This window comes from Poeciliopsis prolifica, unplaced genomic scaffold (assembly GCF_027474105.1).
Source record: "Poeciliopsis prolifica strain line A6 unplaced genomic scaffold, Auburn_PproV2 SCAFFOLD053, whole genome shotgun sequence".
Lineage (NCBI taxonomy): Eukaryota > Metazoa > Chordata > Actinopteri > Cyprinodontiformes > Poeciliidae > Poeciliopsis > Poeciliopsis prolifica.
The window spans coordinates 3,342,217-3,360,141 of record NW_026562428.1 but is presented as its reverse complement, the minus strand read 5'-3'; the positions used below and the strand labels follow the sequence as shown (position 1 = coordinate 3,360,141).

The following is a 17,925-nucleotide window of genomic DNA, read 5'->3' as shown; positions in this document are numbered from 1 at the left end:
TGACTTTACCATCACTTCTAGGTAGATTATGATGGCTGTAAGCCGAGCATGTGACGTATATCTATGTAATGAGGGAGGAGGTCAAACCCTGCTTAAAGATTAGCCAGCTTCTTGTCTTTAGAAACAAATGGGCCCAAAAAAAGAGATGCACAAAATTATTGTTAGATAACCAAATTTAGTCCGCTCAGTTTTCGTTCCGAAAACTGTTACTTTAAATCCATAAGCTGCTGCTGGCCACGCCCCCTGACAATGTTTACACTCACACATGAAAAAGGCTGCAGGCATTTGTGGAATTATGCAACTGTACATCTTTGAAAAGCAGAAGTGGGGCCTCCTGCACAACTAACAATAATGCAAAGTGAAGAGCAGTACCTGCTGGTTTGTGACTTCACATTCTGAAGGTTTTTTTTTTTTAAACAACTTGGGCTGTTTTCAGAAGCAGGAGAAAACTAATTGGAAGTATAAAAATATGCAAAAATGATGCAAAAATGTTAATTTTGCATCAGTCCCTTTAATCAGTTCTGAAAAGAATTGATTTGTGATTCATACAAATAATCCATATGAAATGCTTTAGCAATATCTATGCTAGCATAAAGCGCTAAGTAAAATAAATATCTGGATCGTTTGGGCTCTTTGTTTTATTAAGAAATGAAAACGACTCACTGGTGATTTTCCCCAAGCCAATAATGAGAAATTAATCCTGACAAAAGTGCTCCGTGTTTGTATACAAACCAAAATCCACTGAAATCCCAGGTGGAGTCAAATATTGTTTTGTGTTTCAGGCATTGATGCAACTTATAATTAACAAGGAAAACAATCAAACAGAGATCTGTAATCAGCTTATGTTGCCTGCTAAGGCTGCATTGCCTGCTAAGGCTGCATTTTCATGGACAGTATGTATGTTGCCTCACTGAGTTTGAATCCCAGAAACTATGAGCTGAATTTGAATTAAACTAACAGGTACGTGACACATAATGTATGTTTAAACACTGCCAATAAATCCTTCATCATACTTAAGATTTAGAATCTAGTTTGTTACACAGAATATATTTTATTGCTGTTTTAGACATTAATGGTCATAACAGACACTGATCAATGTCTGAAGAATATTGTTCATTTTTTCCTATATAAAGTATCACTTTTACATCTTTTACATATACAGTTTACATCTAAAGTGTTTCCTCATTTAATATGCATTTCTTTGAGTTTATACAAGAGTTGATCAAAATATAAAATCAATTCACTGATGTTTAGAACCTAAGTACTTATTGTTTTATTAGCAATAATTTTTTGTTTTATCCGCCTGTTATTGTTTAATTGTGTGGCTATATGTAAAACACTGTGTTACTCTTGACTCTGTAAAGCCTCTATAAATTATGTTTAATTGAATATTTGCTGAGATCGTTTCTGTCGAGTGCGGACTTTGCAGACAGTGGAGAAGTGGACCGAAAGTCCTATGGAAGTCCAATCCTGCAAAATTCCTACCAACTATAGAAGAAAATGGCTTGGTAAAGTAATTAATATACAAAATATTACATAAAAAAATAAGCATTTTCCCATGTTATAAATTTATGTATCATTTTCAGGAGTATTAATTTAACAGTATCAATAATGTTTAATTGTAAATTCTTAATATAAACCCGATATCAATCCGTTTAGAGTAAGAGCATAATGTTGCAGCTTAGTGAATGCTTCCAACACTGCAATGAAATTCTTTGTGGCGTCTATTGCCCTATAACAACATCCCCAAAGTCAAAATAAACCGATCCCACTTCATTATCGCCTGGATCCAGCGCAGAATTGAGCTGGTGGACTGAATGAGTGGCGTGATGACCCGCGGTTCGGCTAACCACAGCTGCCTTGGGCTCTCTGATGAGGCCGTTATCTCCGGCCAGCATGAGGTCCGGTCAGAGGCCACGCCGCCCAGCGCGCCCCTGGTAAATAAATGATTTCACCCGTCAGAGCTGCTCAGCTTCAGCTGCACTAAACGGTTTGAGTCGGCGTATGAGTGAGGATGATGAGCAGCAGAGGTTGGGGGGAAAAGTGTGGCCACTTCGCCGTTGATCTCAGTTTAAAACAAAAAACATGAACCCAAAGACTTCAGCTCTTTTCATCTGTTCTGGAGTGGACTCATCAGCATTAGTGGCTTTAGGTGTTTAAAGTAGAGCTGTTTATTTTACTGCACTATTAGAGTGCAGATGGTGCAATCTGGCACAGTGACCACCACTGTTATGTCGATGAGGACAAACATGTTTTTTATGGCACTGTGATAAATATTTCACTGACTCTACTGGATTGCTGCATTGGAAGAATACCAATTTCATACCAAAATTGGGAAACGAATCTGAGACCCTTAAAGTGAGATAAAAACCCAAATTTGACCTCAGAACTGAGCGACAAACCAAACCACAACCCCAAAACCAAGTGATCTGTCAGGTTGAGGTCTGGTTCTTCCACACAAAACTTGCTCATCCAGGTTCTCTTAGCCTTTGCTTTGTGTGCAGCCATGTTGAGAAGTGTCATTTTCACAGTAACTCAAACTTTAAAAACAAAAAATTGCTTGAAATCTGTTACAGAATTAAGAAATCCTTTAACTGTAATAAATGCCCAACAAAGCCCAACAAAAAAAAAAACCTGCCACCAAACGCAACACCTGTCACAACACAATCAGGCATAATTCTTCTTCTAGCCACTAGGAAACCAAAACTCATCCAACTCCTGTTAATGTAAGGCTTGAACGCCTTACATTAACCAAAACTGTGACTGTTCTCAAGTTGAACCAAAGTCACTTAAAGTTTGGAGTCTATAGTTATTATCTCTGCCAACAGTGGCCACTGGATGTCAGTCTGCAGTCAGAGTGGGTGCATTTATGCATTTGTCTCCTTTACAGTGAGCATTAAATATTACTTAACCTTGTTAATAAAATGGATTATATCCTGGAAATATCACCAGAACAAAAAGTGCTTGAAGACGTAAAACCTAGTGAGGATCTACAAGTCGGCTATGAAATGACTGATCTCTGAACAAGGTTAAGTGGTGCGTTTGCACTAATGTATGATCGTACCTCAAGCTGCCTGTCGACATCATTGACTCGCTCTTTAATAAGACCTTTTCAAACCTTCCAGCCTCCAGGCCAGACCTTGACGGTGTCTGCTGTTACAAATAAGAAACATGGTAGATGAAGGGGGCGGGCAAGTGCAAAAGAAATCTAGAGAGAAGGACAGAGTGGGAGGATCAAACGTGCCGCAATGAAAAAGTGGGGAGTGGCTGAAGGGACAGAGTAATGAGATGGCTCTAAACCCCTGGACTATGACTTTTACTGTCTAAAGGCCCAAATGACCATAATGTATCTGCAGTGGCATAATGGCATCGCAGTTAATCAATACAAGTGACTGATTTTCTGCCAAGTCCTAAGGCGTCAAGTTTTTGACCTGGTAAATAAAAACACCCATTAGATGCCTCAACACCCCTTTAAAGTATTTCTCTAATTAGGATTAAGGAGACTTGGACTGTGGGAAGGTGAATCACATCGGTTTACAGGCAGTCTGCTCCTCTTTAACACTGGGCTTCCCGGATGACTTACTGACTGAACCTCTGACTGGCTTTACTGTCCCACAACGGTCCGACCATCGACCAGAGATCTGGGAGGCTTAACTCTTCTTTACTGCATGCAGAGAGAGAGAGAGAGAGAGAGAGCAGCAGAGAAAGGAGGAAAGACAACTGGCTGCATCCTTTGACACAGTAGCTGCAAATGGTGAATAAAAGAGAAAGTGTCTGTATTTGTGACGCCTTCTGGGAGAACCCATCAGACACAAAATTTCAGCATTTAGCTTAAATTTGCTTCACTGAAACCCTTTTAGATGCTTTCCATCTCTTTATACCTGTCTTTTAAGGAGAAGAGGTTCTTTTAAAGCCGTCCTCGCGATAGGCCTTCAGGCTTCTCGACGTTCTTTGGTGTCTTGCAGCTTTCATTGATTTTCCGCTGAGTTGGGACTGACTTAATAGGCTCAGACTTGTGTCAAACACTCTGAGATCAGGTCAGATAAGACAAGGTCACAGATGCAAAAGGCTCACGGAGGAAATTCATACATGCCTATACCTAGCAACACCTAGTAATCAACTCTTGTCTACTTAAAACAAAAACAAGTAGCTTTAAAGTAGTAGTAACCTTTAATTTGATAGTCAAGACATTATGAAATGCTCTTTTAAAATGTTATAAGCAAGTAAGATAGAGAAATGGTGAGACTGACATCTGTTTCATGGATAGCAGAATGTATGAAGAAAAAAAGGATAAATAAGAAAAAAAAAACTTGTAAATTTTAACCAGTTTCCTTTTGTCCAGTTGTTCTTTCAACACCCTACTCCTATTTTCCAGTCTGTCCTTGACTGATGGAGAAAGCAGGAACATTCAGCTGCAGGTCAGAGCAATTTTCGCTCAAAAGATTTGAAGATGAGAAAAAGTCCCTTTCAATTCTGATGACCCCAATCCAAAATTAAGATGAAATTCAGCTTCTTTTTCCCACTTTCAAATGATCTTTTTAAATCACAAAGAGCGCCAAACAAAGCGACCTCTGTGGTGACCCTGACAACAAATTGGCTGCACATACCGTCATCAGGCAGAAATGAGAAGCTGCAATATGTTGTGACTCTTTTAAATACATTTTAGCATGCTTCCAACAATATGTAAGAAATGAAGTAAGAACAACTGTTAACCTTAAATAGCTTGACTTTCTGTTACCACCCTGTGAACTCAATCATTTTCAGAAATAAATTTTAACATCCTGTTCCTAAAGCAAGAATCCTTAAGGACATTTTTCCTTTTTGTAAGTGCCGCTAATAGTTACGTTTTGATCTGAGGAACTTTCGCGAAACACAGTTCATTCAATTTGTTTTAAACACTTCAAAGAGAGCAAAGTTTAGGAGCAAAACTGATCAATTTCTAGAAGAAATTTTCCGCGTTCCCCTCATCTTAAAAGAGCCAGGCCTCACCATGACAGCTGAAAGCCGACGTGACGCTGTGCCTCCATGTCTGGTTCTGCTTGAAACCTCAGAATATTTTAGTCCAGTTTGCAAGAGAGCTCATCTGTGGAGAAAAGAAGAAGCTTTAAGTGATTGTTCAACTTCTACCTTCTTTTCTGACACAAACACGTGTTAATATCACTACATTAGCAGTGAAAATACCTTTAATACTGACAATGGACCAAAATTACATCAAAGAAACTGTTTCTAGAAACTTAAAACGGACCAAGTTTAAGAGCTTTTCTGCAAGAGGAGAAAAATTAGGATTAATTTGTGAGGAAAGCAACAGAGTAGAGAAGATGAGTTCACTGAAAGATGGAAATAAATGCCTTCAGAAAAGTTCATCAGGGTGCTGTGAAACTGTTTATGGACTATGAACAATAATCAGTTTTAATCAGACAGAAATATTGACAGACTTGAGTCCTTGGCCGGTTGTTCATAAAAAAAAAAAAAAAAGGCTTTTGACTTAAACTGAGGACCTGAATTAAACTCGACTCTCACGAACAACCTTTGCGTCATCAAGCAGCATTTACAACAACTCTTGGCAGGTCCTCGCATTCCTCTGTTAAAGGGTGCGCTTCATTTATTCATCAAGGACATTCGCAGACTGCAGGCTTTTAATGGTTCACGACAACGAATCCATGTTTTACCACTAGAACATCAACCACAACTGCAACGCCGCACTCAGGGCTGAAAAAGTCCTACAGGTTTTTGAAGGAAATTCAAAAGCCTGGTTTTTGTTTTTTGCACAGAATGTATCTAAACTCAGTCAATTTTCTTAATTAAAAACGTTAGTTTTATAGTCTGTAAAATAAAGTTTTATATGTTCATGTGATAAATTAGGCTCAAGATAACCTTGATTCAAAACCGAAAAGCTAAATTTGATGCATTATTCTTATAATTACAAAAAGCTGTGAATATTCTGAGTTGCCTTAGACTTGGGGTGAAAGAGTTGAGACTCTCAGGTATGATGTGAATGTACAACGAATTCATATGAAGGGATGAATTGCACAACGCAGCTGACAGGAAATTAAGCCAGGTTTAATGCCTCATGACAAATATTACAGTCTCAAAATATACGCATGTGTACATTTAATCAGCTTCTGTTCAGAGTCATTTCACTTTCTTTTCTTGCACTCCAACCAGACAGACATCAGTAAGTAATGCTTCACACTCCGAGCTTTTGTTTCCACTGTTCAATGAGAAGGCCTGCATTGTAACTTTCATTAAATCACTAATTAAAAACACCCATAATCAATGCTCCGAGTCTCCAGATCATCTTATCATCGGCTTAATTACGGCTGATTGCGGTTTGTAGCAGAGCTCATTGCAACTTCGTTTTAATTAACACAAGAATTGATAGATAAACTCACTGCATGCGTGTCGAGATGGAGAGGAAGCCATCTTGCCGTTCAGGCCCGCTGGTTCGGAGTGTGACAGCGGTTGTATTTTATGCTTATCAATGAATTGCTTGAACGGAGACGGGATTCATAATGCGCACAAGCTGGAGGGCTCGGTCACAAGAGAAGAAATGTTTGGATTCCTTCTAAAAGTTTGATAAGAACATTAATGGCACAAACACAAAGTAGTGCATTACTCAGAAATTCCTATTTTTGGTTCAATTTCGCATTAAAAAAATAGGAGATAAAAGATAGCCTCATGCTGGTTGAATCAGACTTTCATGGGTTCAAAAATCTTTTTTCACTTCTGTGTGAATTTAAAACGTTTACAGAAACAACCAGGATGTAGTCTATGGTTTCCGCCGCCGTGCGAACGCAACACATTTTTCACAGGAAACGCAACAACGTCGACACACGAGACTGAGTGCTGGTGCGGCTGGTAGAAAAATCCTTCCTCGAGAAAGGTAGCGGCGAGAGTTTCATTGTATCATTTTAATGAGTCGCGCTGTCGTCCTGCAGGAAGTGATGGGCCGGATGTCGCATTCGCTCGCAGCTTTCACAGACAGGAGTTAAGAATGTGCTGTTTAAAGTCAACGCCGCTGCGACGCACATTTGTTTCACACATCCCGAAACCCGTCGTTTTAGTGCTTTAAAAAACAACAACTTTATGACCCATAAATCTGATGTATCGGCTGATATATGCAGCAGATGCTACAGAACTTGCAGTTATCCATCTCCTAAATGCCAAACAGTGCTTTTCGTCATCGCATGCACAGAGGAGCGTACCGACTAGTTCCCCCTCTATTCTCTCAGAAATGCCTTACATATGAGTTACATAGTGTTCTACAAATCCACTCCAAGTCAAACAATGAGGCAAATTCCATTAAATATTATAGGACTGGAAGAAACGGCACATCTCAATATCTTCTAATACTTGTAATCCAATAAGTTCACTGTACGGCTATCAGTTTTCATAAAGGAGCGAGCCGCTGACTGAGAACATCTTCCACACACCAGATTAGTGACGCATATAAAAGAAGCACTCTCTTCCACAGTCATTAATTAGTGAAATGACTTTCCAAATATGCCTTTTGTTAAAGATCCAATCTGAAGTTATAATTCAGCCTGTTGCTTTATTGACTCTGAGTTCTTGGGGTTTTGTTGGCATTGAGGGCGTCGGGGTGGAGGGGGGGAGGGATTATTTGTGCAAAGAGCTCATTTGAATCATTCTATTCAAGCAGTGTGTACATTTTATTATTCAGCACCAGGCCTCCTCTGGGTAATGGGACCTTCAGTGATAATTGTTTTTGAAGTTTCAACATTTTGCATGTGGTTTGAATTAGTTTTAATCCTCCTGCTGCTCTGGTAGCTGCTTTGTTTGGACATCTATATCCTGATATTTACGAACACGGCCCAAAAAAGTCAAGTATCTCATGTTTTAGGTGTTTAATTACTTTCCACACAGCTCCTCATCCACATCACTAAGTAAAACACTATGGATTTCCTCTATGAACTCTGAGTTGAATAGATTTGACTTTCGACCTTTAATATCATGTCTCACTGCATAATTTTGCACAAGAACATCCAGCTAATAATTCCTCTCCTGATCATCTAATGTGGCTTGTTTTTAAATTTAGAGAATTTCCTACAAAGTTTGGCATTAATAAATGTTAATATTCAAAAAGTTACATTTACACGTTGAGCTTCACCTCCAAAAGAGTAACCGACGCCTGCGCTCTCGAAAGCCATCGATCAAAACTACTACAACTATTAGACTCCAAGTAAGGACAGGAAGAACAGCCTTGGGAAATGCCAGTGACCTAAAGCGAAATAAAGATTTTCTTCAGTCAAAGTTTACATAAGTCTGCATTGACCACCCGCTTAATATTGAGTGTCTAAGTTTTACTGGAAAAACTGTTCTAACAAAAAAAGATTTCTTTCCACCTCCTGCAACGTGAACATTGGAGGAAATGAGATTATTGTTAAGGCAACGTCTGCATTAGGATTGAATGTTTTGACGAAGAACAGACTGATGAAAAACCTTGGATACAAACTAAAGTATGTTCTGATGTTTCCATATCTGGTGAGTTTACCATGACCTAAAACTGCATGTATGACTATAAGTCTGTCTGGATCATGATTGCTTGTAGCCTGGTGTCAAAGTTCAAACACACTTTAGTACATGAACTTCAAAACACATACCGACTTTTAGAGCTAATTTAGCCTCATAATCCCAATTCCTTGCAACAAACTTTGATGCATATATATATATATATATATATATATTGTTTTCATATCCTTCAAGTTAGCCTAGTAAAATATCAGTAATTTTTTTAATTCTTATTGGAAAGAGTAGTCTATGTTTACACTGTGTGTGCAACTGAAGGGGCTGAAGACAAGTACATGTCACATTTCTGGATTTATTTTTATTTGTACACAACGTGGAAAAAGTCCCAGGGATTTGAAAGCCTGTGGCAGAAAGTGGAAACGGATGCGGCTTACGGCTGCGACAACAGGATGAGATGGAGGCCGTGAGTCACGCCTCGCTTTTTAAATCTTTTACTCGGTTTTGTTGGCTCTCTCCTCTCTGTTGTTTACGGACTTCAAGATGAAACTTTTATGCTGTCCATGCAAGGAGATGAAAGAGAATACAAGAAGTGAACATGCAGGGACAGGAAGTGACATGTTGGAGGTTCTTGGGAGATGGAAAACGTTGGAGTTAATATTATTTATGTTTTTTTTTCCCCAAAAAACAATTCTACTGGAGCAAAATTATTATTTCTAACCCGTTTAAGTTGCTGTAAATCCTCCATCTTCTCCTTCAGCAACTTTTTGAGTTTGGTCAAACATTTCTTCATAATAGTAATTGCAATTTTTTGAGCAGGAGACTGAAAACATCTAGTTCTGATTCACATGAATACTTGAAATATTCAACATGGAAGACGTGAAGCGAACGCGGTCGATCTGGACACCTGACTGCACAGCGAACGAACGGAGCCGCTCGTAACGTTCAAGACTTTTACAGCCTGAAATAATCAGCGGAGACAATGCAGAGCCCATTTTCCAGAAGCTGCGCTGCTGATTATGGTTTCTAAAGCAAGACCAATTAGCAAGACCCATCAAGCTGTGCTGCTGAGAGTCCTCGTTTAGATTTAATTACATGATAGAAGTACGACTGCCAGCGAGAGAGAGAGAGGGTGAGCAAAAAAATAACTGTTTATCAAACACTGTCCTGGTTCTGAATGCCTTGGTTAATGTGCTACTTTCCTAACTCTGCCACTGGAAAGCAAAAAAGAGAGACTATTATTTTAAGAACTGAATGCAAATTAGTTTCTAATTTGCATAAAAAGTTATTTGATTAATTTCAACGCCACACAGACATGGATGGTAGGAACTAGGTTTGAAGTTTGTCGTCTTTCTTTGCTTTAACACTGCCACAAGTTTGGCTAGTTTGCATATCAACTGGTCATTACCACAAGTTGCAGCTTGTAAGGATGAGTCTACAAGCTGTCACATCGTTACCACTTCAAAGATGCAGAGCATCTGTGTTTGTTTTAGTGGAGTGTTTTTGATGACACGGTTTAAAACCTGCTAGCATCAACACCTCAGCGAAACTGAAATCTGCTGGAAATCCCAGCGTGCGAGTGGAATCAGCCTGGGGTTTGATTCCACTTCCCAGTTAATGAAAGCCGTCAGCTGTGCTTTATTGTCGCTTCAAAGGAACTGATGTAGCACAAAGTAAAACAAGTTGGTGCCCTTCAGTCAGTTGGCAAGCCACTCAGCAGCCCTATTGACATAAATAACACAAATTGTTGTATGCTTTGAAAATGAGCAACAACCTGCCCTTTAGAAATGCATGAAAAAAGGAATAAAACCTTAAAAATGCTTTTTTTCTGGTTTTGTTCCATTTACCTCCCACTTCAGTTTTGTGCTACTTGGATTTCCAAGTGTTTATTGTGTTTGCTTCCAGAACGATCTGCTATTTAATGGAATCCATTCTTCTTCCTGTGATCTTTTCACATTCTACAGGCTGCACCCAAACCCAAAACCCTAATCAGTTCCCACATGTGGAACTCTTGAAGGTTTTTTTATGAACTCGACCTTTTGTCCACTGAACGGTGTTCACATCAGACTCCAAAACTTTCAGCAGTCATACTCCAAAAAGTTGGACTTTTTTTTTTCTTTAACTTTGCTAAAAAAAAAAAAATCTTGAACAGCCATAAAGAAAATATAAAATTAAATGTGACTGTGATATATTTAAAAATTAAGTTGGTAAATAAGCCAAGGATAGCCACACTGGGAATAATAATTAATACTTCTGCTTTGCCTCCATAATTAAGCTAATTAAAAAAAAAATCTTATTCTAGAATGTTTGAACATAAAAAGAGAAAATAGAAGAAATATAGGCATTTTAGTGCTTCTATATTTTACTTAGATTTTTAAATTGGTTAGCTTTCTGCTGGGAGTAGCTTGTATGGATGAAATGTAAACACATCATTTAATTCCAACTTTAACCTTGTTTACTTCTTGCAGTTTGACCTGAGTGCCATTTAAAGGTTTATTCCTTTTAATGAGATTTGTTATGCCGATTCTTCATCCACGGTAGATACCGTTAAACTGAAGTCATCCGAACTTGAGCTAATCAGGCCTGGATCTGAACTGAGACGCCGTAATGAGCCCGGGGTTGGTGGCCTCCGCTGCAGGAGAGCGCCACGCCTCGCCACTAACCTGCTGTGTGCTAATGACTGTACAGATCACCCTGTACTGCCACCTCCTACATATATACACAAGCACACATATGGAAACCTGAACACCAATATGTAGACATGCACTGCTGTCGTTATGTGTTCCTAGACCCGACTAATGGCCAATTATTCCAGATATCTGTCCATTGGTAAATCTAATGAGTGTGTTTGCTGCATATACCCAACTAACTTTATCCTGTGGTCGAAGTTTCTTCTCAAAGAGGTTTTACCACTCTTATGCCTCGTGAGTCAGCTTAACAGACTGAGACTGGATTTGATCCTCTATGTTCACAATCCAATGCGGAAGTAGAGGACCAAGAGGAACCATTACGAAAAGACAAGCCCCTATGTGACATGTATCAAAGGTAAATTAAAGAGAAGCTACCAATGGGTGGAGAAGGATAGACTGAAGGAGAGGACAGAGGCTGTAGAGGCTCCTAGCTCAAGAACAATAGAGGATGGGTTCTACTGCACCAAACATGAACCAAAACGCCCATGAATCAGTCAGATCCACACACAGTGATCCCAAGAAACAAAGAAAAAGGACCATTAGACATAGAGAAATGCCTTAGGCTCAAAGTTGTGGAGAGTCGAGGTTCAATGGTGATATCACCTAGAAGTGAAGCTGGTTGAAGTGTAAAAAGTTTTCTTCGTTAATTTATTTTGACTGATTTAACAGTGAAGTATAATTTTCAGAAAATCAACTTGGAAGGGGAATTATGGGTGATTAAAACAGAACAATTTTCTCCTAATCATGGCAGCCATCTGGACAATTTCCCGCTTTTTACCATTTTTTGCTCAAAAAGTTTTCAAGGAAAGTGCATGTTTGACTCATTCCAAGCAGAGAGGGTCCATCTCTACAGAATACCGATACGCCCACCACTTTCCAATGAAACGTCCTTTATCTGGTGGTTGAGTTCAAACTCTCACTTTCGTCGATACTTCCACAGGGCAACATGAACTGAGGAACAGCTAAAGAGCGGCTGAATAAAAACCAAAGGGCACACGAGGTGTACATGTGGAATGACGCCTGCTCAGCTCATTAGTAGCTGCACGTGATGTTTGACTTCTCTTTGAACACACGGCTGTGTCGCAGTCTGGACTGCCGTTGACATATTGGTGACATCAAAGAGAATATTCGAGGGGCTGAGCAGTACGCCACATCACACTGAGGTGACGAAGCCGCACACCCCACTGCCATCAAAGCGTTTTTGTGTGTATGAAAGGAAGAGCTGTGAGCAGAGGAGGAAAGAGGATTTGTGGCGTTATGCATATGCTAATTGGATGTCGCTTTGTGTCAAAACTTTTTGCTCTGCATACCTCAATGAGAATTGTGAGAAACACTCTGTGTCCCACCGAGTTCAAGAAAACCCCAGAGTTTGAGGTCTCAATTTGGGTTTTTTCATCAACAGCTAACCGGATCGGGTGCTGGGTTCAGTTCTACTGGTCCTGCAACAGAACCACAGTGGTTCTCTACACCCGAGGCCCAACTTTGTCACATCGATGTCTGACTAAGTGAAATTAGGAAAATCATGCAAAGTTTTGATCTTGCACATGTGACTGAAGAAAGTTGAAAAACATTTTCACCGTTGTTGCGTCCTGTGCGTTGGGTTTCGTTGCTCCCCACATGTCCAATGTCTCTCAATTGCAATAATTCTGCAAAGAGTGGGCTAAAATTCAAACGTTTTGGGCAAACTATTGGTATTTGCCATAACAAAATCATTACATGAGCTAAACTTAAGGGCTAACAGAAAGCCATAAGGTTCTGACATAATTTCATATGAAACACATTTAGGTTCATTTGTTTCTAAGTTCAACTCATATAGCTAATATGTAGGACACCACCTATTTCTGCTGACAATATCTCAATGTAGTGCAGTTTGCTGCAGCGCTAGTCTAATGTTAGCATGTTTACTCTGTTGTGATATGGCTCCCCATTAGTAAATCTTCTAGCATAATTCAGTTCGGCGTCAGTTGATGATGTGTGGAAAGATCCACTGAAAAAGCGGAAAAAGTTGCACTGCCAACTTCATTCACTCTTTGAAGGTTGTAAAATTTGATTACTCATGTTTCAGCTGCTCTCCATTGAGATTACAAATATGTTTCTAACAAGGCACAGGAAGAAGAAAAAAAACCCTAAAACAAATGTGTGGAAAATGAGAAACAGGCTTGATTCTTGTCTCTGTTTGAGGTGCAAGGAGAGCAGAGGGAAAATAAACACACAGTGTGTGACCTCAGCCAATAAAAATTCATTTTGTAAGCCTAATGGTTCCCTGCGATTCCCCCATCGCAGGAGTTTATGATCTCCTTTGCTGAGCAGTGGCACCCTTATTCCCCACGCTGTCTGTTTACCTGAACGTAGTGGGGAGAAAAACTGAATCCAGCAGCAGGAGGGAGTCTAAGCTCTGAGCGATGGCTGCACCCTTGAACTCCTCTTCTGGCTCACCGTTTCGCTCAGACAAAAAGGCAATTATCGCACATTGGCTCTCTGCCTTGTCTGCGGATCCCCAGCAAATGTGGAAGAGGAAAAAGTTTTAGGAAAAAATGTCTTTTTAAAAAAAAAAAAAAAAAAAAAAAGCATTTCTGCGTTGCCACAGACACAAGTGCAAATCTTCACCAACAACTCGCGACGCTGTGGGAGCAAAATACCAAAAGCAAAAGCCTGCTGTGTAGGTGTTCGCGTGGGTGGAGCATTGTTATGCACCCGGTGTGTGTGTGTGTGAGTTTCTCACTAATTAACAGGCCACTGCTGAACTCCTGTGCTTAGGTTTGTGAACAGTTGTGCAAAGAATTTGCACCGATGGTAGATTTAACACCACTCATAGCTAAAAAACAATCCTAGGGGGAAAAAAAAAAGTATGGCGTGACCCTCATCGTCTTGTTCTGCTGCTTGAATGACAATGGAGACCCTGAGCTTTCAGTGCAATGAGACAGAAAATGAACAGAGCTCGCCCAGAAAACGTTTTAATGACTCCTAATTATCTTTGACATGGTGCCAAGTGATACTGCAGTCAAGCAGGACAGACTAATCCTTTTAACTACCTTAACTACATGTTATCAAGACATGTCTATTGAAAAATGCATTGTAAGGATAATTTGAAATCTGCTGCTGGTGCAAAGTGCTTAAAGCGGGACATTAACACCCCCATATGCTCCGTTTCTTTGCGCTTATGTGAAAGAAACGACTTTTGTTCGACATACAAAAGTTTCTAATATCCAAGGGAACGGCATTTAGTTGTCTCTTACAACAGCTAGGTTTTTGTTGGAAGCTCAAACACCTTTTAATACCAAGCACAGATAACGTCTGATAGCCCAAATGCAAAATGCTAAAAAAGAGGCTGAAAATATTCCCACAAAGTTAAATGTAAGCACCGCACTGACACAGAAAATATTTAACCTCATCTCTTCTTCCCAGAGAAACAACTTCCACACGGAAGAGTGTGCAAGTTGGTCTAGTCACTCATCAGAAAACGGGCCGGTCCTTCTGAAAATCCCACCGTTCTGCTCAACAGCTGATTCCTTGGAGAAGCTGAAATTAGAAGAGCATTCAGGAATACAACCCTGAGACTAAAGAGGATGGGTGGCCTTTTGACAGAGGGCTTCTCCTAGGAGAGGACTTTATTACTTTTCAAGGCCTCATCAGTGCTTCTCTCATTAACGGCTTACATGACCCTCCATGTAAAGCACCATATATTACACAACCACCAAGTGTGACCTGCAAAGCCAGCATTAAATTACACAGGCGTAGGAAGGCAGGTCATTACGCTGCGTGGCAGATAATTTTCTGTTCAATTCTGCCAGCCTTGTTTTTCCTCCCTCCTCTCATTCCATGCACAATAACCCCTCTCTCTGATGAAGGGCTTATGGCAGCAGATACCACGCATGGACTATTACTGAATATTTCATAGCGATACTGCATTAAATTTTTAATTAGATTTTAAACAGCCCGATATGAAAGGATTGTTCCAAGCCACTTCTGGAGATCCTAATACGATCGGCGATGTGAATTTAGCCGAGCTATTTCTGTGCAAATACGTTCGGAGAGCCTCGCGGCATTCGCTCGTGACACAGATTTAAACACGTGTTTACACAGCTCCGGGCCCGTTTTCTGATTGCAAAGATGTGGCGGATTTTCTCCGGCGTGTTCGTTTGTTACGGGGAACCAATAACTGCTTTTTCTAATTATAATTAATTCCTGTTTGATTTTAGAGAACTAAGTCAACATAAAGAAGTCTTTTGTTAAACCCCAAGCATGATAAAAGTTTTATTAGTTTATTAAATTCTACCAGAATAATTTTCAAGTCTGCTTCCTGTGTATGGTCCTATCGGTAACTTTCTTAGGATGTCAGTAATAATAATGATAATAATCCTTGACGTCTTTCAAATGTATTACCAGCACAAATTGTGTTTTATAGACACACAAAGTGTTAAGCGGAAGGAAAACGATGCAGTGTAAAATGTTTGAACAGTCTGAAAAATGCGACCTCCGTGTTTATGCATCTCCCAGGATTCGACATTTTATGGAAGGAACCTTCACCGCAATTACAGCTGTGAGGTTTTTTGGAGTCTGTCAGATTAAATTTCACACTGGTGGAGTCTGCAAATTAGATGAGCTCCAAAGTTGCACTTGGTTTTACTCTATATAGGGGTCTCAATACATATGCACCCCACACTGTTTTGCATTTTTAAATGCACAGTTTCCTCACAAATTACAGTTATGAAAGCTATGTTGATGCATCACATAAAATCCTAATTAAATAAGCTGAACTTAAAAGTTCTACTTTGGTTTACCAGGCAGCAGATTTATCGGCTGCCTGAAGCTCTGCATACACGTACATTATTTCTATTCATTATTTAGAAGCAGTTTTGTATCAGAAAGTTCCCTTGAAACAGCTTTCAACATTTAGAAATCCCATTTTCATTTTTATGGAAAACTTTAATTACTTCCTGAGACGTCTGTCCTTTCAAGGAACGATGAACAGGGACCACATTTATCATTCACAGATTTAGACAAGTACTAAATCTATAATCTGATAAATGTAACTCATCATTGGTATTAGTCCTAACCGACTGTTTTGCTGGCTCATTAGGAAGCGTGCTGTACAATCTGACCCTCAAACGTCCATTTTTAACACCACCAAAGAGGAAGATGCTTTATATGCCCCTTAAATGGACATTATCACCCAATAAATCGGATGCATATTTGTCTCTGAGCAGCACTACGAATGAGCACTTATCAGCAAGCATAGTTAGAATCAAGGTTGTCTCTCTCACACAAAAAAACTGTTCAAACTTTAACCAGAAAAGCCATATTTCATGCTGAAATTTTGTGAATACTGCTTGTTTATATAAGTGATAACATGAGCAAATGCATTCCTAGTAACATTCCTAAAACTTTTTGACATTCTGGTTAACAGAGTAAATGATGCTTTTAGCTGAAGTTACACACAACATTCTCTGCAGCAGGCTTAAACACAATGACTTAAATGGTCTTTGAAAGGTTCAAATAACGCTCACGTAAATAGAAGTGATTTCAAAAGAAACGCCGGGGGGAAACTGTTTTGTTCTGCGGAGCAGCAAACTAAATCCCATGGACAATGGAGACGTGTAGGAGACGTACAGTAAGCTCTTCTACTATATGCTTTAATGTTGACGTCTATAGAAGCTCAAATACCTTTAGCAGCAATCCAAGCTGAAGACATTTGTTTGATGTTCTGGGTACAGCTCACGGGAGTTTTTTCTAGCAATAGACTATGGAGCAGGGCTAATTTGTTTTGTTTTGCGCCTTAGCATTTCTAGATAAACTTTGAAGTTCTAATTTTGTTGGCTGTTTTGTTAACTTTCAGTTGAATGAAGTTCGACGTGTGTGTTGGAGTTTTGCTCATCGACAGAGTAACTTCACTACTTCCAGTTATGTGTGTTTTGAGGATGATATTATGTTGCAACATGGCGTCTCGCAACATGATGCATGTCTGCTAAATACCATGTTAGCAGAACTAATGTTTGTAATTAGTGCTTTATGGTTAAGGTAACAAACTTTGTAGTTAGCACTAGCACTTATCGTCTAAAGGTGCTTTAGGGTTTGCAGCTGTGATGCTGTTTTCAGACTCGATATAAGCAGGTTTTCTACCTTTCCCATGACTCAGATTAACATCAGACAGAAAAACAATCTTACTTCCTCACTCCAGCAAAGGCTCCAATAGCATCGACTGCTGGAAATCAGAAGAATTTCAAAGAACAACTCTAGGATATAGAAGGAATAGTAAAAAAGGAGATTTAAGCTGACCCTGTCATTGAACTGACTGGGCTTTTATTCCACTGCTCACGCCCACCTGCTGCTTGTAATGCTGCCACCCACACACACCTTCAAGAATTCAGTGGCTCTGATCTTTCTAATCTCTTGATGAAGCACATCACTCTTCCTCCTGCTGGGTTTATATCAAAGCTAAACATCTGACTCTGCTAATTAATATAGAGGAGACAGTCTCTCTGAAGAAGGTAGGACACCGCTGGTTGGATCTGCTCTGCTGATTATGGACACGCGCCAAAACTCACCTCTGTTTTGACAAACTGTTGCTAAGCCACACGCTTGCTTTATGCCGTATCCATAGTGGTTTGATAGAGAGCTGTGAGTGAAGGTGAAGTCCTCTTACATGCTCAGGTCCCCTCCTATGTGGAAACTTCATGTTTCTAAGACGTCAAGCTTTCTTCACTCTGTCTAGCCTTGAGCATTATAATACGCCATCCATTCAGTGGCACTG

At 39.7% G+C, this 17,925-nt stretch overlaps 1 protein-coding gene across 2 annotated transcripts in view; it reads right to left on the bottom strand.

Annotated features, from left to right (window-relative positions):
* The window catches only part of LOC129378639 (beta-1,3-galactosyltransferase 1-like), a 93,858-nt gene that overhangs the window by 13,707 nt on the left and 62,226 nt on the right, over nt 1-17,925 (bottom strand). For both annotated transcript variants that reach the window (XM_055059012.1, XM_055059010.1), the window contains exon 2: nt 4,990-5,083. The gene's annotated coding sequence lies outside the window, so the exon portion shown is untranslated. The remainder of the gene's footprint in view (nt 1-4,989; nt 5,084-17,925) is intronic.